The 25688-nt window shown below is 32.9% G+C and overlaps 2 long non-coding RNA genes across 2 annotated transcripts; both read right to left on the minus strand.

Annotated features, from left to right (window-relative positions):
• Positions 1 to 1794: 1794 nt before the first annotated feature.
• On the minus strand, positions 1795 to 2619 carry LOC145095129 (uncharacterized). Its single transcript, XR_013703688.1, has 2 exons — positions 2131 to 2619; positions 1795 to 2018 (listed from the first exon to the last, which is right to left on the minus strand). It is a non-coding gene; the product is annotated as an uncharacterized LOC145095129 (long non-coding RNA).
• A 15821-nt stretch (positions 2620 to 18440) lies between these two features.
• Positions 18441 to 19146, minus strand: LOC145095132 (uncharacterized). The gene is made up of 2 exons (XR_013703689.1): positions 18731 to 19146; positions 18441 to 18618 (listed from the first exon to the last, which is right to left on the minus strand). It is a non-coding gene; the product is annotated as an uncharacterized LOC145095132 (long non-coding RNA).
• Between the last annotated feature and the right edge of the window lie 6542 nt (positions 19147 to 25688).

Here is a 25688-nt window from a genome sequence, read left to right on the forward strand (position 1 = left end):
TGGGCCTTATTTGGGAAATTGGGCCCAGTTTTGGCTTTGTGCGATTATTTATTGTTGGGCCTTTTTAGACCAAGAATTGGGCCCGGGTCATAGCCTAATTAGGGAAAGGGTAAAGTGGCCATTTACCCTAAGTATGAATCCTTAGTAAATTATGGTAATCTAGTTGTTAATTATATGTTTGTTTGTTGTGACAGCTCAAGATTTTTCGTGAGCCAGCAGTTAAAGGTTTTAGTGTGGTTTGACTTTGTGAGGAGAGTTTTCCTCACTATACTTTTTAGTCGAAGGCACCAAGGCAAGCCCATTGGTTTGACAACCTGATATTGTGTTTGGCTTCAAAATACCCTTTTTGATCCCTAATTATTTTTCTAGCTCTTTGCTAGTCTTTGGAATAAAATCTTTATTTGCTAAAAAAAACAACATTCTTTAATACTACTAAACTTTAAATTGTATTTATATCAAAGATCACTTATAAATAAAATTGTGTTTACATGAACAATTATCTATAAATTTAAGGATAGTTCTTTGTATTATGAGTTATATTCATAATATTTGTAAATACTAGGTATTTTGTGTTTTTGTGCTCATAATGTTTGTAAATTCTACATAATTTATTTTAAATGGTATCTCAAAATTTATTTATGGAGTATTATTAAATAAAATAGTTAGATTCATTTTTCTATTGAGAAGAAATTTGTAAAATAAATGTGGACCCAAAAACAACTAATTAGAATAAAACATGTGTAGAGTCTCAATGAATGTTCAAAATCAAGAGTGTGACTGGATCATTGAAAAATGTTGCAAATAATTGTATTTGTTGTGTTCATATCATTTTTATTCAATTTAAATTTCGTATGAACAATCTATCATGCACTTGTGATTTTTTTAGACCAATGCGTATGTTACCGTATTTTAATCTATTTTTGGTCACTCATGTCAGCTTTATATATATTGTTTTCACATGACCCAGGTCCGACTCGGACTATACCCTTTGTGAAACTAAACAAGGGCTTAGGCCCCAAATTCTAAAGGGCTCCAATTTTAAAGTTCATTTTATTAACTATATATGTATATATACATATTTCTTTGGTTATAATGACGTGTTGGAACTTTGTCCAATGGTAAAAGCATTGTTTTATCAAACTAAGTGTTTCATGTTCCCATCTGTTGGCTTACCTTTCATTCATTTTATCTTGAAAACTAATTAAAGATATACCACATCGTTCATGGATGAAACTCACCCAACTCTCCTCTTTTATATAAACTCGACCATCCTCTTGCTTCATATGAACTCTACCTTTGAGTCTCACATACGTTGGGAGATCAAAACCTCATCAAACTTAATATTTATCTTAGTGATTAGCTGAGACGCATTAAGAAATAGATTGAGATTTGGTTTAAGTTATAAAAACGATGGGCTATAATTTTTTTGTTTACTTAGAGCCCCAAATAAGTTAAGCCAGTGCCTACCCCCACAAAATTGATATCAAAACAGCCACCTAAACACCTTTCACCCCTATTTTTTTTAGTATTATATATGTACAAGTAATATATCAACGTTACACTTTATTTTGTAGGATTTGAAAACCATGAATTTGAGTAGGATATTGATTATAAAGAAATTTCACTTGTATCACAAGAAACTTTCCCTCCTTCATGTGTGTATACGCAGAGATATTTTTTTTGCCATTTCTATTAATGTTCTTTATTTTGATCCACCAGAAGACAGATAATGCACCAGTACGCTGTGAATCTACATGCCTTTAATTGGCAAGTGCTGTGAAAATGACAGGTATATAGAAAGGAGAGAGCCAGGGAGGTATATAAAAAAGGTGATGACATTACAAAGATAACAGGAACACTATTTTACTTGAAAATGCAAGACAAATCATAGAGACATATACAGTCATACATGTCTTTCTCAAACATAATTAATAGTGTTCTCCATGATTATTGTAATCTAGATATATATGATTCTAATCTTCCAATTACATCCATAAACATCACGGACTCACTGCACCCTGCAAAAACCACATCAATACAATTAAACTTTATTCCTGAAAGATTTAAGCCAGTAGATCGATGAGTCTATCAACTGGAAATTGAAGAAAATAAACAGATATTTGAACATACTTGGAGCAATCAGTGCTAGGACTGATCTTGTAAGGGATGTTGACACCACACATGCCGGGGAGGGCAGCAGCGTTACCAGCATTGATGCCGGAATTAGCTGAGTAAGCACTCTTTAAACAGCCACAAGCAGTCTGACGATCAGGGGTTGATTGTGCAGCGTTATTGAGTGCGGTAACCCCACTGCAACATCCCGATGGCACAGCACCACCATTTTTTAGGTAGCCAAGGCATGGAGCTAAGTTGCTTACCACCTGACCACATGTAATAGCCTATGCATAGGGTGCAGCCACCACCATGCAAGTCACTACTACACAAAAGACCATCATTGCCATCCTTGCCATTTTTCAAGTATACGAGCACTAAAGCTGTAGGAAACTTATATGTTTGCTAGTTATGTTATTCAAAATGTGTTTGGTGCAACAAACGTTGTCACTGGTTAGGGTATTTATAATTAAAGATTCTTCTTCTGTCTATACAAATGTGTGTGTGTGTGTGTGTGAATGGATAGGTTAGTTGGAAGTTGGATTTGATATTAATGGAACCTTAATGTAAACCTTTGATGTATAATCTTCACCAATTAACTGTAAACATTTCATTTAACTTCATAAAAACGACGGAATTCGGTTTTAAATATATGGCGAACAATGTATCACCGTGAATGCCGACCATATATATGCTGCCGTGTGGACTTGATGATCGTCAATTATCAATAAATGCATTTGTTTTTTTCTGGAGACAAAATTGTACGCCAACATTACTCACTTGCATATCTGGCAATCGGTAGGCATAATTGAAAGAGTAAATAAATGAAAATAATAAAATATATTAGTAAAAGAAGATGAGTAAAAAGTTTAACCAAAATGATTTTGTTTTTCTATAGCAAATTTTTTTTTTTTATATCTTGATAATTATAATCAATACATTTAAGTTTTTAGTATGTATTACAATGTTTTTAGTAGATACATATGGTTTAAAACAACATTGCGTTTGTGGTTTGGCCGATTTTATGAGATAACTTTGCAATGCTCCACTCAATTGCATTTGTGTCGGAAATGCTTTTGAAAATTAGAGCTAATTTTGTCGGAAATGTTTTGGAAACATTGTCACCAATTAGTATCAAGCTTAGTTTTAATCTGAAATTCCTCATAATTCTATGAAAATGAGTTGTGTGTGAAGTCTCTTTGGTACTTCCAACAACATATATTTATCTGAAAAATTGTCCCTTGGAAAAAGCTCGCAAAAAGTTTCCTATGTATAGTTTTCTGAAGAAATTGTTTTTGTCCGAAAACTGTCGCGTAAAGTTGTTTCCTACACATTTGTGACAATATACTTTTGTAATGGTGATTAAAAGATCTAATTTTTTTTATCATGATACACTGTATAATAAATCAAATTTTTTTTTATCATGATACACTGTATGAAAAATCACATGAAAAACCTATATAAAATTTTTTCCTAGGACAACTGTTTTTTTTAATAAGTAGAAACACGTTTAACTGACGGAGTTGTTGAAAAATATAGCAAAAAAAAAATAGATCTAAAAATGGTTTTCTATAGGTAGAAACAAGATGAACAATTTTTAAACTTATAGAAAATTTATTGTGAAATAATAAAACTGTATGAGAAACCAAGTATTAAAAGTAATTATAAGGTCTAAGCGTTGACAAGGGATAGACTCAATATATATATATATATATATATATATATATATATATATATATATATATATATATATATATATATATATATATATATGTATGTATAATGTTTACTAGGCAAGTGTTATCATGCTTTTTGGAAGAACACAAAATTTTCTAAAGATAAGATCCAATGAAAAAAGATTAAATACAAAGAAGTTAAGAAACAACAAAATATAAGCTATAAATATGGCCGGTCCAAGGCATGTTTAGAATGTGCTTGTGAATAGGGGCTACAAAATTTAGGGCCCAATTTTTCCCCCTGGTTTTATAGAAGGTTATGCTCCTTTTTTGGCCCAAATAGGTTAACTATATTTTGTGTATCATGCGAGAAAGGAAACGACGCAAGTGGCACCGAGAATTATAAATATTTTAGGAAAATGGAGCGACGCTTAGGTTCTCACTGATTGTGATTAACTGAGTAGGATATATGCATTGGAATAGATTAACCATCGGGATTGAGGCTTCGAAGTCACTATTTCCCATGGAAATCACTCAATCAAAAGCTAAAGCTTCAGTTCGTACTTCTGTAACATCCCGATGATGAGGTATTTCCAAATTAAACACTAAGTATAAAGATTTATTGTATTTAGCCCTTGTGTATGAAAAATGTTGCAAAATGGCCCATAGTGGCATATTTTTAATATTTTGCCCGAGGTCACGTACGCTGGGCGTACCAAGCATATGCAGGACGTTCGTGCATGATCCTCAAACCCTAATTTTTAAGGTTTGAACCCTATTTAAACATCCTTAAGTCCCCAACCTACCTTCTTTCACCAGCCTCCAACTTACCTTTGTCCCCAAAAATACCATAATCCGCTTTTAAGCACTCTTGAGCTTTGTGTGTGTCTGTGTGTTTTGGTTACCTTGAAGGAGAGAAGAAGAATACAAGATCATCTTGGAGGAGTAAGATTCCTTGGATTCAAAATCTCATCACCATTTGGCATCACCTTGAGATAAAAAAAAGCATTGAACTTAATGAAACTATGCATAGATCTAAGTTAGCCGTGAAGTTGGTGTCCTTCTTGTTCCATTAGTTTGGGATTTTGAGTATGAGCTACTTTAATCCATTTAATCTATCCTTTCTGAAATTTCGAAGTGTCTAGAAGCAGAAAACAGTGCTCTTAATCATTTCTGACCTTCCATGCATGAGTTACAAGGTCTTAATAGGTTAAGTAGTAAGGGTTTCTAGTGCTAAGTTCTTATCGGACATGCAAGACCATAAAGTTGGAAACTTTATGGTCAAAGACAACATTTGGCACCTGGACCTACTTTTGGACATAGAGACCTTATGTATTAAGCTCTTAATAAGAGATAGGGCTAACCGGGTACATACACTAGGCGTACCAAATAGTATGTTGTGCGTACGCGGTCAAAGGCCCATCTTTTCAATCAAGCGGAGTACGCCCCACATACAAATGAGTACGCCCAACATACTAAATTGGGTTGAATTGGATGGTTTGTTGACTTTGACCTTTGACCAAGTTTAGGCTAAGGGTATTCTAGGTAATTTGAGTGGTATTTGAGATCGGCCATTATTTGGTGTTTAGGTGACCAGTTGAGTTGTCGTTCGCAATTGTATTCTATCAGATATCTTTTCAGACCAAGAGGTGAGTTTTCCTCACTGTACTCATGGATCGAGGCATCAATATCAGCCCACTAGATTATTTTATACTCGTTATAGGATAGTAATATGCTAGTATGTGATCGAGTAGTAGATCTCTATGGTTATCTATATTTCTAGTTACGTGTTTATGTTTGTGTGTTATATGTGTAGACATATTGTGTTTGGGTTGAGGCAATCATGCTTTGTGCTGAAGGCCAAGACACCTGGGGCGGTCAGGATACATTGTAGGCCCTACAAGGCAGTCCAGTCCGGCAGAAGGCCCGTAGTACAGTCCGGATAGGTTGTAGGCCCTGCGACGCAGTCCAGTCTTGCTGAAGGGTCATATTTGCACGCTTTGTTTGATATATAGTATGTTGGAACTTTGGGGGAACTCACTAATATTTGGCTTACAATTTTAGTTTGTTGTTTTAGGTACTTTTGAAGATCGTTGGAAATCAAAGGCATGATCATGAACATCTTCCTATTTTCATGATATGGATTTGTTGATACACTCTGATATGACTTTACTATTGAAACAATTACTCTTTTTATAAATAATGATGATTGGTGGTTAATTTTAGAATTTTTAAATTTCTATGATTTTTGGAGTGTTACAAGTTGATACCAGAGTCTTAGTTTGAGAGAATTGGATGAACATCCGTGTGGATTTAGACTCAAACTAGGGAACTACAAGTTTAAAAAAACTCATTTCAAAATTGTTTTCATAAGTAACCAAGGAAGGATGCGACGTGTACGATCAGTCGAAGCAAGAAAGTATACCCCAAGTTATCCACATTGTTATTTGATGTTATGTTTATGGTAAAACAACATGCTAGTGGTCGGCTAGGGATCTTCAGGAAGTGCATGATATAATTGCCTAATATGTGATGCTTGATAGCCTAGGATTAATTCTTGTATGGAATTGACATCATTACTGTAGTTGCTTAGTGTGTGAATAATAGTTGTATATGACTAAGATTCTATAGCCTGAGAATGTTTGGTTTGAGCTTATTTCTTGTTCTTGTTTAGTGAAGGGCTTAGGATAGAGTCAAGTATTTAATTATCAATAGGATCCAGGGTTATGTATGATTAGCAGAAACGAGTGTTGCAAGGTTAGTGGAAGTTTCATGGATGGGTTTATGTATGAGCATCCGGCCAATTGAGGAATATCTATCCTTTCTCTAGCGAATGAGAATACGATGTATACGTATCCAAGTGTGTGCTGTTAGGGTTGTTTTGATGGTCTTCTGAGACAAATACAGGTATGTGTGGAAGGTAGTATGGGTCCGTACTACCGGAAGCCCAAGACCCGTATGCATAGCAAGGACGTCACAACCCTTAGGGTTTCGTTATTTAGAATAGATCATACAATATGAAATGCGTCTTGGTTGATATTTTTTTGGTTTATTTTTAGTATGGTGCTCATGAGGGGATCAAGTTCAGGAGTCGGAGTGGGTGGCCACGATAGGCCAGGGTTAACTAAGGATCAGATTATGGAGTTGATTTCATCTGAGGTAGTTATCGCTCCATCACCAACCACATTGAGGATCATAGATGGCCTCCAGGGAAGGGTGGAGCCCTTGAGTGCTCGAGTTCGTGCTTTTCATCACACAACAGAGGAAGCCAGGGCGGCACCGAACGTCGTTACTGGTATGTTTCAATTTATCATTGTGTCAATTATTTTATGGTATGCTTATGTTTACGCTTTTGATTGGTAGCTTCTTAATGAATTCCTTGCCTACTCTTGTCTTTTTCGACTCGGGTGCGAGTAAGTCCTTTATATCTCTGTCTTTTAGTAGGGCTTTCGATATGAATCTTCGAGAGCCAAAGTGTCTGTTTGCGGGTTTTTGTATCACCAACGAGCATGAGATTTCTGCATCGAGTGTTTTCTAGGATTGTGTATTTAAGATTTTTGGGTTGCCTTACTCGATTGATCTGATCCATATCCCCATGGGAGACGTGTATGTGATTGTAGGGATGGACTAGCTGAATAGATTCGGGGCTATGACCGATTGCGAGGGTTAGTAGACGATAGTTCGAACCCCAAGTGGGGGAGAACTGGTTGTTTATGGAGATGGTACCAGATTGGGATCGGCCTTTTGTTCTGCTTCCAAAATTTGGTAGTATATTCAGCACGTGCTGTGTGGGTAATCCTGTTTATGTGGTTGATACCTGAGTTGAGAAGCAAGCTTAAGTTTTGGACGTGTCGGTTGTTATAGAATTTGCTGATGTGTTCCCAAAGGAGTTTGCTGGTGTTCCTTCAGAAAGGTAAGTTGAGTTCAGTATTGATTTGGTCCCTGGTGCGGCTCCGATTGCCAAAGCGCTATACCGACTGGCATCGCCTGAGATGCAGGAGTTGCCCTCTCAGCTTTACGAGTTGTTGGGCAAGTTATTTATTAGACGAAGTAGTTCGCCATGGGTAGCACTGATTTTGTTCGTCAAGAAGAAGGATTGTTCACACCGGATGTACATTGATTACTAGGAGTTGAACAAGTTGATGTTCCGGTTATTATCAAATGAAGGTCAGAGAGGAGCGTGTGGAGAAGACTATGTTCTAGACTCATTATGTTCATTACAAATTCGTGGTTATGCCATTAGGGTTCACCAGTACGCCTGCATCTTTTATGGATTTGATGAATTGGGTATGGAGGCCAATGCTCGATCGATAGGTCATTGTTTTAATTGATGATATCTTGATGTAATACTTGGATTAAATGGGAAATGGTGTTAATGGAAAAAGACAAATGGGGTTTGGGTGTTACGAGTTAGTTACATTTAATCAAGCTTTTTTGCAAAAAGTGATGATGGAGGTTTCTTATGGAATCCAACTGCTTTGGGAGCGGATTATTACCTATATCCATGGTATTAATGGGGTATTGAGGTAGTTTGATCAAAAGCCTAATAAATGTATAATTTGGTCTTCTATGGTTATGTTCTTTGAAAAGATGCATGTTCACAGGCTTATTCCTCATAATATGGCTCAAAAAATCTTGGGAAATGGTCTAAATACGTACTTTTCGAAGAAATTGTAGCTTGGTAGTTCAAATTTTATGGACCTATTTCCTAGGCTTCAAGCTTGGAGGTTCATTCAGATTGTCTTATAGCCAATAGATAGGGGGATTCTACCTGGGTGTAAGATTGGTGATCCTTTGTGTGTGAAGGTGTTATAGCTGACCCATACGATGGATTGTTGTCAATTCTTCAAGGTGTGTCGTTGTCTTATGAGCGTAATTGATAGGAATGGGATTTAGCGGTGGATGTTAAGTTCTCGGTGGGAGCTACTAGGAAGCATATTGACTCTCTTAGACTTCATCAAGTACATCATAGTACTAGATAGTATACGTTTTCTCTCGTTAAGGTTGATGTCTTACTATCTACAATCTTTCTAATTAAATTGGATCCCTACTTATGTTAACCATGTGAACCGTGACATTGATGTTCTTTTTACTTTGTGTTCAACTTTTCACTCAACTAAAGAGGATACCGTTCATATTTTTACATTTTTCATGTTTGCGTGTCAAGTATGTGTGTGTATGTGGAGGGGGGTAATTTCTAGGTAGGTAGATCTTTCTTTCCCATCTCCGATTAACATTGCAGAGCTTCTATCGTAAGTTGGCATGATGAATATATTAAAGCCTAAAAAGAAAGTTGTGAATCTAATTATAGTGACGAAAATTTGTATGATTTGGCTTTAGAAATGATTAGGTATTCCAATCGATGATCTTCTCAAATAGTTTGATTCAGGAGAAAGTTATTGTTACTACTTATGGGTGATATAATAGTAGGAATAAGAAAAATGTAATTATTTGGAATGTTTGACTTCAAAATATCCTTTTTGATCCTTAACTTTTTTTCTAGCTCCTTGCTAGTCTTTCGAATAAAATCTTTATTTGTTCAAAAAAAAACATTCTTTGATACCAATGAACTTTAAATTATATTTATATCAAAGATCACTCATAAATAAAATTGTATTTATATGAATAATTATCTATAAATTTAAGGATACTTCCTTGTATTATGAGTTATGCTCATAATATTTCTAAATACTAGGTATTTTGTTTTTTTGTGCTCATAATATTTGTAAATTCTAGGCATTTTATTTTTTATGGTATCTTAACATTTATTTATGAAGTATTATTTATTAAAATAATTAGATTCATTTTTCTATTGAGAAGACATATGTAAAATAATTGTGGATCCAAAAACTACCAATTGGAATAAAACATATATACAGTCTCAATGAATGTTCAAAATCAACGTTCAAAATCAAGAGTGTGACTGGACCATCGAATAATTTTGCAAATAATTGTATTTGTTGTCTTTATATATATATTTTATTCACTTTAAATTTTCTATGAAGAATCTATCATGCACTAGTGATTTTTAAACCAATGGGTATGTTACCATATTTTACTGCATTTTTGGTCACCCATGTCAGCTTTATATCATTTTCACCTGACCCAGGACTGACTCTACCCTTTTGCAAAACTAAACAAGGGCTTACGGCCCCTAATTCTTAAGGGCTCCCAATTTTATAGTTTATTCTACTAATTATATATGTATATATACATATTTCTTGGGTTATAAAGACATGTTGGAGCTTGGTATGGTGGTAAAAGCGATGATTTATCAAACTAAGTGTCTCAGGTTCCCATCTGTTTGCTTACCTTTCATTCATTTTATTTTGGAAACTAGTTAAACATATCCTGCATCGTTCATGGATGAAACTCCGCCAACTCTACTCTTTTATATAAACTTGACCAATCTCTTTCTTCATATTAACTCTACCTTTGAGTCCCACATCGGCTGGGAGATAAAAACTTCAACAAACATCATATTTATATAAGAGATTAGCTGAGATGCATTAAGAAATAGTTTGGGATTTGGTTTTACTTATAAAAACCAAAGGCCCTAATTTTTTTGTTTGCTTAAAACCCCTAAATTAGTTGATTTGTCCCTAACCCACACATAATTGATATGAAACGACCACCTAAATACCTTTCACCTCTATTTTTTTACTATTTATATATGTATAAATTATATATCAATGTTATACTTTATTTTATAGGAATTAAAAACAATGAATTTTGATTTAGTTTATATATATATATATATATATATATATATATATATATATATATATATATATATATATATATATATATGAAAATGATTTGTGACACATGTTATCTTTTCCATGTACTTGGACGCATAACATTTTCTGAATTTTTTATTTATTTAATATTCCACTTGTCATTAGACCTGTGTTTTGAAATGCCACCTAATTAATATTTTTATATAATCACTTAAACATTTCTTAGTTTTATCCTAAATTGAAAGGAAATTACCCGTATCTTTTAATGCCTCTAATTTGACAACTAATACAATGAATTCGAATAAATATCATTGTATAATATATGGAATGTTTGATTATTATGGTGATTTAATTTTAGTATAACATCAAACTTTGAATTTCGTTTTTTTGCTAATCATGGAATTTTGTATCTCTTTCAATTGTCAAATGCAATTACCTGATTTATCTCTACTAGAGTTTCCTTTGTTTTTGAATCTCTGTGTATGTGATGTTATATTCTTTCAATCAATCTTTTTCATTATAATGTGTTATCCGTTAGAGATGATAAACTAATATGCTGGTATTCGTGTAGACCACACTGTCACTTCAAACTTTTTTGACCCAAGGATTAACCACCAACAGATTATCCTACTTCGATAGGAAGATGATATATTATTTGTACATTCATTTTTGGGGCACTATCTTTTATACAATTTTTTTGTTGACGGTCTTTAAAATCTTCTTGCAGACCTAAGCAGTCTATGCATTTTTTTTTCTTACAGTGAATGGAAACGAACGCTCCACCATCATTAGAAAGGGACCGTTTCCTACTTCATCATCTCCCACAAATACGTTGGTTTCTAATCTCCATTCCTAGTTTGTCTCTGTTTCTCATGCAAGAAATAGGTGACCCTTTTCACTTTGTTCATCACTGTCCCACCATCTTATTGGTCTTTCCAACACCATCTTATCATTGTTGATAACGAGCAGGTAAACCCTCCTCATGGGAGGCATTAAGGGGGTCAAAATGGTGAGTTGCACAAGGCCCAATTTTTTTGCTATGTATTTCTATTTAAAAATAAAAACGTATAATAACGATAACCGTTCCATTTTTTCTGTCTCTTCCTATGCCTTTAAAGATATTTCATGCCTCAGGCCTTGACCCACTACTAGAAAACTAGCGAATTACATACGTTAGTATTTGTAGGAAATCAGTTGGAGAAAGTTGTTACCTACAAAATTCCTACAAAAAAACGGATTGTATGAAAAACCCTTGTGGGTAATTTTTTCCTACAAATTACCTACAAACATTCCTACGCATTTCCTACGGAATATTCTGTTACAAATTTACCTTCCGAACGCATACGGAACATGTTTGCTACGGAGTACCTATAGAATACATACTGGTTTATTTGTTATGGATCACCTACAAAGCACCTACGGATTATTTTCCTACAGAATACCTACCAACTAATTATCCAACATAATACCTACCAACTGCTTTTCCTACAAAATACCTACAAACTTTATTGGATTTTATTTCCTACAGAATACCTACAGAATATTTATTTCCTACAAATTTTTATATGATTTTTTTGTCAGTTTTTATTAAATACAATTCTGACAAAAAATTGTTGCTATATAAATTTATAATTTAAAACAAATCCAAATTTTCTTCTAAAAATTAATGCAAAAAAAATAATAAAAAAAAGCAAACAAAATTATAAAATAGTCATATACCATTACATTCATTGCCGTTAAAATAGTCAAGAACATAAGATTCATACATTCAAATACTCAAAATACCATTACAATGCCATGACAAAAACTAAGAACTACATGGTGGATTACCAGACGGGTCGAGTTATCTCATAAAAGCCGTTAATTGTCCTTGCACTTTCAATTTCATGTCATTTCGCATTTGTTCCATTTGCAAATCCATTTGACTTTGCCTTTGATCCATGGCTTGTTACATGTTTGACACTTGTTGTCGCAACTCATTTACTTAAAAATAGCTAGACAAACACATGCAGTTAGGGGTCGTTTGATAGTTGCTGACCGAGTCTGAGTCGGTGCCTGACTGGGTCTAAAGCTCTGATTGCATCTGGTTCTGGTTCTGACTGAAACCGTGTTGTTTGATTACATATCTGACTGGTTGTTTTGACTGCTAAAAATGACCAATATACCCTTATTTTTTGTTTTTTGTTGAATAAAAGGTATATGTTTATAATTGATAAATTATATGAAAAGAATTGATGAAGAGTTATACAAAATATTATACAAGTACAACCATTTATAATATATACACAATAAGAGCTCAACAAAGACAAAGCAAAAAGTATTCACATGATCTGGGTCTTCCTGCTCACCTGTAATTACAAAACAAAGAAATAAAGAAAAATTTAATCAATTCATTTGATTCACTAAGCTCCAACAAAACAACTTCAATTTGTTTTATTCTCACTCTAAAAAACCTTCCATTAATGTATGCAAAGCCTCAAATCTGCCGTAGCACCCATCTTAAACATTGAATTTATGCTAATCTACAACTAGTAGTCATGAAAGAATAAAGTTTTACATTTAAGACAAGAAACATACCAATTAATAGCATTTATGCCCCTTCCAAATGAGTGTGTGTGAAAGGAAGATGGATGGCGGTGCTGCGGTGTTGACTGGCAGCGTCCAGTAGCGAAAAACAAACTGAGATGGGAAATTGGCATTTGGGGCAAATACAGATTAGGGGATTCACAATTCCTTGCATTCGTTTAGACTTCGGAGTAGTTCGGACGATTAGAAACGGGAGGGGCACAACCCAAGTTTCATATTGCTAGGAAAAACCATCGATTTCATATATAAAAACGAAAAAAACCATTGATTTTTGATTCGCAAATGAAATAAAAAGGCGGGAAAAATACATGTTGTGAAGTTGAGTTCTGCCAGACGTTGTGAAGAAAGCAGACGCTGATGTGGTCGGAGGTAGTAGAGAGCTCGACGGGAGGTAGCCCGAGGAATGGACGACAGTGCTGAAATCGATTGGAGCAGGTGCCTTTAGAGAATGGACGTTTTTGTGTTAGGGCAAAAAAGGGATTTGAGGGATATGAGCGGGAGGAAGTTTTTATGAGAGCGGGATAAATTGCTTTTTTAGAGGCATAGGTATTCTATAGGTAGTAGGGATGCGTAGGTATTCTGTAGGTGTCGAACATGGGCAATTTCAGAGTGATACACGCCATGGCTATTATTATTATTATTATTATTATTATTATTATTATTATTATTATTATTATGTTGTGGAAAAGATGAAACGAAAAAACCTGACCATCGAAAAATAGAAAATACAAAAACTGTCGTAGGTAATCCGTAGGTAATACCTACAGATTATTTACGGATATCTTTTATTTGTAGGTAATCCATAGGTATTTACCTATAGATTACCTACGCCAGTTTTTGTATTTTCAATTTTTAGAGGATCATTTGTCGTTTATTTCATTTAATTTTTTTCACAACATCGTTATATGTTGATTACTAACATTTCACCAAGTTGTACATGATATAAACGTACGCACAATCGTGTGTACCATTACAACTCATCATTATACATTATATATAATATAAAAACTATATATGGTTTTTTCGTGAACCAAAATTAACCATCATTTAACATATACATGATAAACTAAATATAATACTTACATATGTGATTGTTTGTATTTATGTGCCCTTATATTCGCTTGTACCGGAAATATCATGCATTTCTATAAATAAAGATGATAAATTTTTGAATGGGTAATGGTTATAATGGTACACACAGTTATACATGCATTAACATTATGTATAACTTAGTTAAAACTAAGTAATCAAAATATAATGAAGTTGTGAAAAAGGTGAAACAAAAAAACGACATCCGACCATCGAAAAATAGAAAATACAAAAACTGTTGTAGGTAATTCGTAGGTAAATACCTACATATTACGTACAGATATCCTTTATCTGTAGGTAATTCTTAGGTATTTATTTACAGCCTACGGTAGTTTTTATATTATGATTTTTTCGAGGGTCAAATATCGTTTATTTCATTTAATTTTTTTCACAACATCATTAAACGTCAATTACTAAAATTTCACCAAGTTGTACATGATATAAACGTACGTACAACCGTGTACATCATTACGACTTATTATTATACATCATACATAATACGAAAACTATATATGGTTTTTTCTTTAATCACAATTAACCATCATTTAACATATACATTATATACTAAATTGAATACATACATATGGGATTGTTTGTACTTATGTGCCCATATATTCTTTTGTACTGAAAATATCATGCATTTCTACAAATAAAAAGAATAAGACTTTGAATTAGTAATGGTTATAATGGTATACACACAGTTGTACATGTATTAACATTATGTATAACTTAGTAAAAACTAAGTAATGAAAGTATAATGATGTTGTAAAAAAGATGAAACGAAAAAAAAAACGACATTTGACCATCGAAAAATAGAAAATACAAAAACTATTGTATGTAATCTGTAGGTAAATACCTACAGATTACCTATGGATATCCTTTATCTGTAGGTAATCTGTAGGTATTTATAGATTACCTACGATAGTTTTTTTATTTTCAAGTTTTCGAGGGTCAAATGTCGTTTATTTAATTTAAGTTTTTTTCACAACATCATTATACGTTGATTACTAACATTTCACCAAGTTGTACGTGATATAAACGTACGTACAACCATGTGCACCATTACAGCTCATTATTATACATCATAGATAATATAAAAACTATATATGGTTTTTTTTAACCACAATTAACCATCATTTAACATATACATGATAAACTAAATATAATACATATGTATGTGATTGTTTGTATTTATGTGCCCTTATATTCTTTTGTACTTGAAATATTATGCATTTCTACAAATAAAAAAGATAAATTTTTGAATGGGTAATGGTTATAATGGTACACACAGTTATACATGCGTTATCATTACGTATAACTTAGTCAAAACTAAGTAATTAAAATATAATGATGTTGTGAAAAAGATTAAACGAAAAAAAAACAACATTTGACCATCGGAAAATAGAGAATACAAAAACTATTGTAGGTAATCTGTAGGTAAATACCTACAGATTACCTACGAATATCTTTTATTTGTACGTAATCTGTAGGTATTTACCTACAGATTAGCTACGATAGTTTTTGCATTTTCAATTTTTAGAGGGTCATATGTCGTTTATTTCATTCAATTTTTTTCACAACATCATTATATGTTGATTGCTAACATTTCACCAAGTTGTACATGATATAAATGTACGTACAATCATGTGCACCATTACAACTCATTATTATACATCATACATAATATAAAAACTATATATGGTTTTTTCATGAACCATAATTAACCATCATTTAACATATACATGATAAACTAAATATAATACATACATATGGGATTGTTTTTATTTATGTTCCCGTATATTCTTTTGTACTGGAAATATCATGCATTTCTACAAATTAAAAGGATAAAACTTTGAATGGGTAATGGTTATAATGGTACACACAGTTATACATGCATTAACATTATGTATAACTTAGTCAAAACTAAGTAATCAAAATATAATGAAGTTGTGAAAAAAGATGAAACGCAAAAAACGGCATTTGACCATCGGAAAATAGAAAATATAAAAACTATTGTAGGTAATCCGCAGGTAATACCTACAGATTAACTACGAATATCCTTTATCTATAGGTAATCTGCAGGTATTTATTTACAGATTACCTACGATAGTTTTTGTATTATCAATTTTTGGATGTTCGAATGTCGTTTATTTCATTTAATTTTTTCAACATGTTATATATATCATATAAATATACATACAATCATATTTACCATCGAAATTCATGACTCATTCCAATAATAATAATAATAATAATAATAATAATAATAAATTTATAAAATAAAACATAATAACTATAAATTTAGAGATATATAGGATAATAAAAATAAAACAATAATTATAAGTATAAGAATAAAAATAAATTATAGTTTTAAATGTAATAATAATATCAATAAAGAAAAATATATTAGTAACAATATAAAGAATAATGAGGGAAATAAAACTGTTTACCATAGATTACCTACAAAATTTGAAAACTTTCTTTTATGTTGGTATTCAGTAGTAAATTACCTACAAAATTTCTACAAAATTTGAAATAATATGGTTTTTTACGTTTCCATAGCTATTCCGTAGCAAATTAACTACAAAATTATTTTTTGGAGCTATTCTATAGGAAATCCGCTATTAAATTAGAACAACTTTATTTCGTAGGAAATCTGTCACTATTTCGTGGGTGTTTTCCTACAGAAAAAAATTGTAGGTATTTTTTGTAGCACCTTACTCCCTTTTCTAGCAGTGACCCTCCTTACTACATGATCTTTCGATATATAAATCAGTCTCCAACAATTAGGACGCACACCCTCTACTAACATACATTGGTCTTTGTAAAAGCTTATTTTACGATTGATTCGATGATATTAATTTAGATAAAACAGATACACTAATTTGTCTTTTGAAGTTTGACAAACAATCATATATGTATGAGAAAAAAATAATTGATGACTCGATTTTTTTTCTTTTTTATCACATTTGTTTTTTAAATTGAGAATGTTTGAAGGTGCCATGATAGCCATTCACGACAATCTATTAGGCATTCTGGTATGCTCATAACGAACATGTTTGTGGTGTATGTGGCCATCAACAAAAAATGTGAACAACACCCCATACCCTTAATGGTGGCTAGTGGTGGAAAAATTCGTGGTCAAATGTAGTTGGGAGGACGAACAACAATACCAAATTAATAAACTTTTTTCCCCTTCCATGTCTCTCTATCTCTCTCTACCTCTCTCTACATTTTAATTAATATATATATATATATATATATATATATATATATATATATATATATATTAAATCTAAAAATAAAAAATATGAAAAATATATAGTGGTTGGTATAACGAATGACCTTATACATCAAGATATGGTGAATTTTCTTTTTTGCAAATTGATTTTCAATGATGTGAGATAACCTTTAGCATCCTCTAAATAACTTTTACATATAAATAAGACATTACTGGTTTTTTTTTTTTTTTTTGTAAATAAGTTCTAATGAACCTGATTGCATGGTCTAAATCATATTTTACATCAACTATTAGGAGGTAAATTTCTATTATTTTTTTAGATGTTGACATCCAAATATCAAAAACCTCTTAAATCTATTTTGAATACATTTTTTTTTTATTCGAATCCCATTGCCACTTTGTAAAGCACTGCAAGAAGCTTAAAAAAAAAGACATTTTAATTGTATGTTTGCATTTTTGCTCATGGATTGCCTACAATCAATTAAAGTGCAACACTTCCTCCTTCCATGTTGGACATTTCATCAGTAAGACTATATTGAGTATATTTATCTAAAAAATGTCCATATTTTTACTTTTGAGAGTGATAAAATTAAATGAGTTTTAATTTTTAAAATTAACAAGAATGGTACAATTATTTCTAGAAGACAATCTGTTAATATATAAATGGCTTACAAGATTTTTTTTTAGCAAGAACTTAATTTAATTTATGCATTCAATTATAATTATGAATATAACTTATTGATATATAAATGGTTCACAAGAGTTTTTTTAGCAAAAATTTAATTTACTTTGTGCATTTATAACTGTGAGTATAATTTGTTGATATATAAATGGCTTGCAAGATTTGATTGAAGGTATTTTCACTTTCATCCAACAGTACACAGATAATGCACCAGTACGCTGTGAATCTACATGCCTTTAATTGGCAAGTGATGTGAAAATGACAGGTATATAGAAAGGAGAGAGCCAGGGAGGTATATAAAAACGGTGATGACATTACAAAGATAACAGGAACACTATTTTACTTGAAAATGCACTACAAATCATAGAGACATCTACAGTCATACATGTCTTTCTCAAACACAATTAATAGTGTTCTCCATAATTATTGTAATTTAGATATATATGCTTCTAATCTTCCAAACATCCATAAACATCACGGACTCACTGCACCCTGCAAAAACCACATCAATACAATTGAACTTTATTCGTGAAAGATTTAAGCCAGTAGATCGATGAGTCTATCAACTGGAAATTGAAGAAAATAAACAGATATTTGAACATACTTGGAGCAATCAGTGCTAGGACTGATCTTGTAAGGGATGTTGACACCACACATGCCGGGGAGGGCAGCAGCGTTACCAGCATTGATGCCGGAATTAGCTGAGTAAGCACTCTTTAAACAGCCACAAGCAGTCTGACGATCAGGGGTTGATTGTGCAGCGTTATTGAGTGCGGTAACCCCACTGCAACATCCCGATGGCACAGCACCACCATTTTTTAGGTAGCCAAGGCATGGAGCTAAGTTGCTTACCACCTGACCACATGTAATAGCCTATGCATAGGGTGCAGCCACCACCATGCAAGTCACTACTACACAAAAGACCATCATTGCCATCCTTGCCATTTTTCAAGTATACGAGCACTAAAGCTGTAGGAAACTTATATGTTTGCTAGTTATGTTATTCAAAATGTGTTTGGTGCAACAAACGTTGTCACTGGTTAGGGTATTTATAATTAAAGATTCTTCTTCTGTCTATACAAATGTGTGTGTGTGTGTGTGAATGGATAGGTTAGTTGGAAGTTGGATTTGATATTAATGGAACCTTAATGTAAACCTTTGATGTATAATCTTCACCAATTAACTGTAAACATTTCATTTAACTTCATAAAAACGACGGAATTCGGTTTTAAATATATGGCGAACAATGTATCACTGTGAATGCCGACCATATATATGCTGCCGTGTGGACTTGATTATCTTCAATTATCAATAAATGCATTTTGTTTTTTCTCGAGACACGATTGTACACCAACATTACTCACTTGCATATCTGGCAGTCGGTAGGCATATATAATTGAAAGAGTAAATAAATGAAAGTAATAAAATATATTAGTAAAAGAAGATGACTAAAAAGTTTACCTAAAATGCTTTTGTTTTTCTATAGCAAAAGATATAGTTTTTATATCTTGGTATTTAGTATAATTTATGCATTTAAGTTTTTAATATGTTTTACAAGTTTTTAGTAGATACATAAGGTTTAAAACAGCATTGCGTTTGTGGTTTGGCCGATTTTATGAGATAATTTTGTAATGCTCCCCTCAATTTTTTAAACTGCATTTGTGTCGGAAATGCTTTTGAAAATTAGAGAAATGTTTCGAAAATGTTGTCACCAATTAGTGTCACGCTTAAATTAAATAAAAGTCACTGGAAAATACTTTATTATTAAAATTATAGTTAATAAAATTAATTTAACGGTATGGTTTAATAATAAATGTCATAAAATTTAAATGTTTAGATTAAAGGTTTGATGTATCTATGTTAGTTTGCAAAAAAAAAAATAAAAATAAAAATAAAAATAAAAATAAAAATAAAGTAATAAAAGATGCGTAGCTTCTTATAAGCCAAAAGGCACGTGGTTTTTTCTTGAAACAAAGGTGCATTGATTTTTGTACAGTGTATATGAATATTAGTAGATAAGTATTAGATTGGTGTGTCCTACTTTGAACACACCACTCTACAAAACACCAACATATATATTAGGTTTGCTTTTTAGGTGAACCATGGTAATTATCATCATATAATTATTATTTACTTTACTTTTTGAATCATCATTACAATATTATTATTATTTGACTAACTTTTATTATTAATTCATTATTACATAATCTATAAATCATTATTATTTAATAATTACATTTTTTACTAACTTACTTAATATTAATAATTTTATATTTATTTTTTTATTAAGATACGACAATAAAAATTCAATATATTTTATTTTTTGTTAGAAGAAAACCACAAACATCTATAAAAAATGAGAAGGTTTAATGTTGCATGGGAAAAAATTATATTTTTAAAGAAAATCAATAAATATATTGTATGCATATCTTTAATAATTAGACTAAAAAAAGTCAAAAGTTGTGTAACTTAATAGCAAAAAAGAAAAAGAATACATGACTTTTTTAGAAATAAGTTCTACGAAAAGTCAAAAGTTGTTTGAAATATTTTTAGACTTTTTATTTTTATTTTCATAAACCTAATATCATTAATTATAAAAAAAATACAATATTGACTAGAAAATATATAAACCCATAATTTTTTTCCATGTCCGTTGATAAAAAAAATTACCTCAAAAAAGTAATGCATTTATACATATGTACATTCATTTATCAAATAAAAACCAATAAATTTCTTTTTGTCAAACAATTTATTAACGTTCGAAGTATATTTTGTTTGTTTACCTTTATATTTTAGTTACAACTTTATGTTAAAATATATAAATGTTAAATGACATTAATTAAAACTTAGTTGATATTACAAAATATTTTATTTGTATTTCGTTTTAATATAATATAAATTAAATAACAATCATTAGAAAATACTTTATTATTAAGTTTGTAGTAAATAAAATTAATTTAACACCTAGGTTTAATAATAAATATCATAAAATTTAAAGATTTAAATTAAAAGTTTGATGCATCTAAGGGTTAATTTGTAAATAAACAAGAAAAAAAAGCAATAGGAAATATTTTGTTTTAATATATTATAAATTAAATAAAAGTCACTGGAAAATATTTTATTATTAAAATTGTAGTTAATAAAATTAATTTAACGGTAAGGTTTAATAATAAATGTCATAAAATTTAAATGTTTAGATTAAAGGTTTGATGTATCTATGTTAGTTTGCAAAAAAAATAAAATAAAATAAAATAAAAAATAAAATAAAAAAAAGTAATAAAAGATGCGTAGCTTCTTATAAGCCAAAAAGGCACGTGGCTTTTTTCTTGAAACAAAGGTGCATTGATTTTTGTACAGTGTATATGGATGTTAGTAGATAAGTATTAGATTGGTGTGTCCTAGTAGAATGGTGTGTAAAATAAAACCCAATGAAAAACCCTTCTATGAAAATGAGTTGTGTGTGAAGTCTATTGGTACTTCCAACAACATATATTTGTTGGAAAATTCTCCTTAGGAAAACGGTCCCTAAAAGTTCCCTATGGCATGTTTTCCGAAGATATTGTTTTTGTCGGCAAACTGTTGCGTAAAGTTGTTAACTACACTTTTTTTTGGAACCGGCGATAATTTATAAAAAGCAACGGCCATCAAGAAACAGGCTGGGCAAAAAAAACAATTAATTACTTAGTGAGTAAAAGATATAATTTTCTTTATCATGATACATTGTATAATAAATCACATGAAAAACTTATACAATTTTTTTCTTAGTACAAACAAAACAAAATGTTTTTTTTGTAAGTAGAAACTTTTTTAAGTGATGGAGTTTTAGAAATATAAAGCAAAAAAATAGATCAAAAAATATTTTTCTATAGGTAGAAACAGGATGAACAATTTTTGAACTTATAAAAAATTTATTATGAAATAATAAAACTTCATGAGAAATTAAGTATTAAAAGTAATTATAAAGACTAACTATTGACAAAGGATGGACATAATATTTTTTATTTTTATTTTATTATGTTTATTAGGTAAGTGTTATCATGTTTTTTGAAACGCAAAAGAATTTTATAGAGTAAAAGCCAATGAAATAAAGATCAAATACAATTTTTTTTTTTTTTAACTTTTTTTAAATTTTTTTAGTTTTATTTTTATCTTTTTGGAAACGGCTAACAATTTTATAAGTGAGTCACACCTAGCAAGAAGCTAGATGAGCCCAGCAAGAAAAGTACAAAAAAAGGTTACAGGGGAAAGAAAAAGGAACAAGAAGCAAAGAAATACACCACATTATAAAAGAGAAAAAGGAGACACGATCCAATCACACCACCGAATACTTCCCATTGATCCCCTGTGTTTTATCCAATAAAAGACCAATGTTTGAATGTCATCAATAACCCAGGTTGGACTCCTTTTCTCCTGATTGAAGATCCTAGCATTTCGGGCTTTCCAAAGACTCCAGATCATCCCGTAACATATCATCGTAGGTATTCTCCTTTTCTTCGAACACTGACTCCAGTTGGCTGGAAAATGTAAGAGTTTCTTCGTGCTATCAATACATCCCGAATTAGTATCACACCAATTCATGATCCAGTTGCGCTCTATAACTGCTAACTCATACTGAGTGAAAATATTGTCTGCTGTTTCGACACGATTCAGACAATATCCACAATTTAGTGATGATGTTTGAACCCCTCTAACTTCCAAAGTCTGCGTTGATGGGATTCTACCCCATTTGGGCCTCCAGAAAAAACACCGTACTTTGAGTGGGACTTCTTTCAGCCATTCAACTTTAGGACTGAGTAGGATAGGGGTAAATTCGTCCAGTTTATTCTGGAAAGCCTCCACCGTATACATCCCATTCACTCCAATTGTGCAACTTCAAGTATCTGGTCTGTTTGATATACGAGCTTGCCCCAACGATGCTTCGAGATGACTCAAGTTTTGGTTCAGATGTGGTGCCATGGGATCCTAGTTCCAGTCCCATGTGAATCCATCGTTTGATATACGTTCACTAACTAGACATCTTTTACTGCAATCAATGTTAAATAATTTCGGGAACCTCGATTTAAAAGTTTCATTTCCCCACCAAACATCAACCCAAAACAATGTGTCCCGTCCATTCCCAATCGCCTTTTAGAAAATATTGTTGTGTTCCAATCCAGCTTTCTGAACTTCATTCGAGGCCCTTGCTATGTTATTCCACACTCCACTTATAGTCTTTCTTGAAAGTTGGTCGGTTGCCCGCTTCTTAAGATTGTGTATCCCATTGATGACGTGACACCACAAGGCAGATTAGTCCACCCTTAGTCTCCACCACCACTTGACCATAAGTGCAATATTTGGATTGCGAAGCAATCCCACCCCAAGTCCACCTTTCTCAAGTGAATTAGTGACTCTATCCCACGATACCCAATGAATTTTGGATCTATTCTCACACCCACCTAACAAGAAATGCCTTCTGATCTTTTCTAGCAATTCTTGAAGTCCAAAGATAGATGCTCCAACTAATGTCTCAACAACGAGCTGCTTCCCTTCCTCCGCCAATCAATAATGGTTACTAAAACCACTAAATCCTGACAATGCTAAATAACCATCCTGTGGGACCCGGTCCGCAGACCTCCCATATAATACCCTTCTTCCCAAAGTGCTCCAACAAATCTCCCGCTATCAGCTCTAGAAATCATATCATTTAGGGTCTCGCACCTGACTCACTCGCCAGCTCGATCATCCACAACTGAACTGTAGTAGCTGAAACAACCTTTGCCCTAAACCGACCATATCTACTCCCAAGACATAGACTACAATCCCCAGAAGTGAAATAGACCGCACAATCAATCCTTATTGTCAGATACAAGAGATTCAAGGTGATTCAAATCTTAGCTCCTATAGTGGGAACGATAATCGTGTATGCCTCATGAGATACTCATGCCACATCCACCTACCTACGCTCACCAATGCTGAAATATTGTCGCCAACCTCTGCGACTAACTGACCCCGAGTTGGAATATAACCTGATCCTGGGGTCACAAGTCTGCTCACTCCTTCGAGCTCGAAACAGCGAGGCAAAATCATTTCCCTAAAAAACGCAACCCAATCCGTCAAATAACCATTCCACTTTCAGCTGGAAAACCCCGACTAAACATAATCATCTCTCCTTTCTGTAGTCCCGCGACTCACATTCTGGCCTCGAGCGAACCCCCGAGCCTCAAATCTAGAAACTCATGTGCTATCCTCTCCCGCTCAACCCGCGGAATATAAGGACTATAAAATATCTCCCTGATCTCAAGTAACCACAATCCTCTGCTCATCAGAATATGTCCTGACAACAAGTCCTGATAATGGAAAGCTCGACCTGCTCGTCCCGCTGTTGTTGTTACTGCTGCTATAGCTGCCGCGGCAACCATCTCGACAATGGTTGCATAGCGCTCGTCGAAATACTTAACCATGGCGGTCATAATAGACCCAAACATCTCCGGGAACTGTCCCCAGACAACCCCGATCACCTCCTCCCGGATGATATCACTGACACGGTCCTCTGACAATGCTGACCTAGCCTGGCTGCCAACTCCCAATCCTAACCTAGATCCGGCCTCAACACGTCTCGTAACCATCATTTGGTAAAACACCAGAAGGATCGCTGATAACCCATATAATGACAGGGAACCAACTCCCAATCCAACCCTAGGGGTTGTGACTTCCTTGCTATGTGTATAGGTCCTGTGCTTTTAGTAGTACGGGCCCATACTACTTTCCACACCTACCCATATTTGTCTCAAGTATCACCACAACACCCTAACAATATACATACACATGGTGGCCGCCCAACCTCAATCCTAGAGGAATGCTAACTATCTCACAACTGACCTACCGGTCTCACACAACCCACCCACCTATGAAACTTCCACCAACCCTACAACACCAGTGTATGTTAGTCATACATAACACTAGACCTTATAGACTTTCAAAATACTTGATCCTACCCTAAGCCCTTCATCAAACAAGAATGGGAAATAAGGCAAAACCAAACATTCCAAATCTATAAGATCTTAGTTATGTACGACCATGATGCATACACTAAGCAACTACAGTAATGATGGCAATCTCATATAAGGAAAACCCTAGGCTACCCGACATCATGTAATCAGACAATTCTATCATTCAATTCCTGAAGATTCCTAGCCTAGCACTAGCATGTTGTTCTAAAATATCACATAATCAAATAACCATATGGTATTTTGGGATCAACTTACTAGCTTCGTCTGATCGTACACCCTGCATCCTCCTTTACTTATTTTGAAAACCATTTGAAAATCTTTTCCTTGATTTGAGACTGGAGTCACACGAGTGTTCCTCCAATTCACTCAAACCAAGGCTCTGATACCAACTTGTAACACCCATAAAAATCATGCGAAATTTAAACTTTTAAAAACATTTCAAATCCATTAACCATTACAAAACTTGTTTTCAAAATGTATCATATCAGAGTATCCCAGAAACAAAGTCATAAAAAGTGAGGAGCTGTACGATCACGCCTTTGCCTTGCCACGATCCCCTGATGCACCTGAAAC

This window comes from Lactuca serriola, chromosome 1 (genome assembly GCF_051521515.1).
Source record: "Lactuca serriola cultivar US96UC23 chromosome 1, Lser_US96UC23_V15, whole genome shotgun sequence".
NCBI lineage: Eukaryota > Viridiplantae > Streptophyta > Magnoliopsida > Asterales > Asteraceae > Lactuca > Lactuca serriola.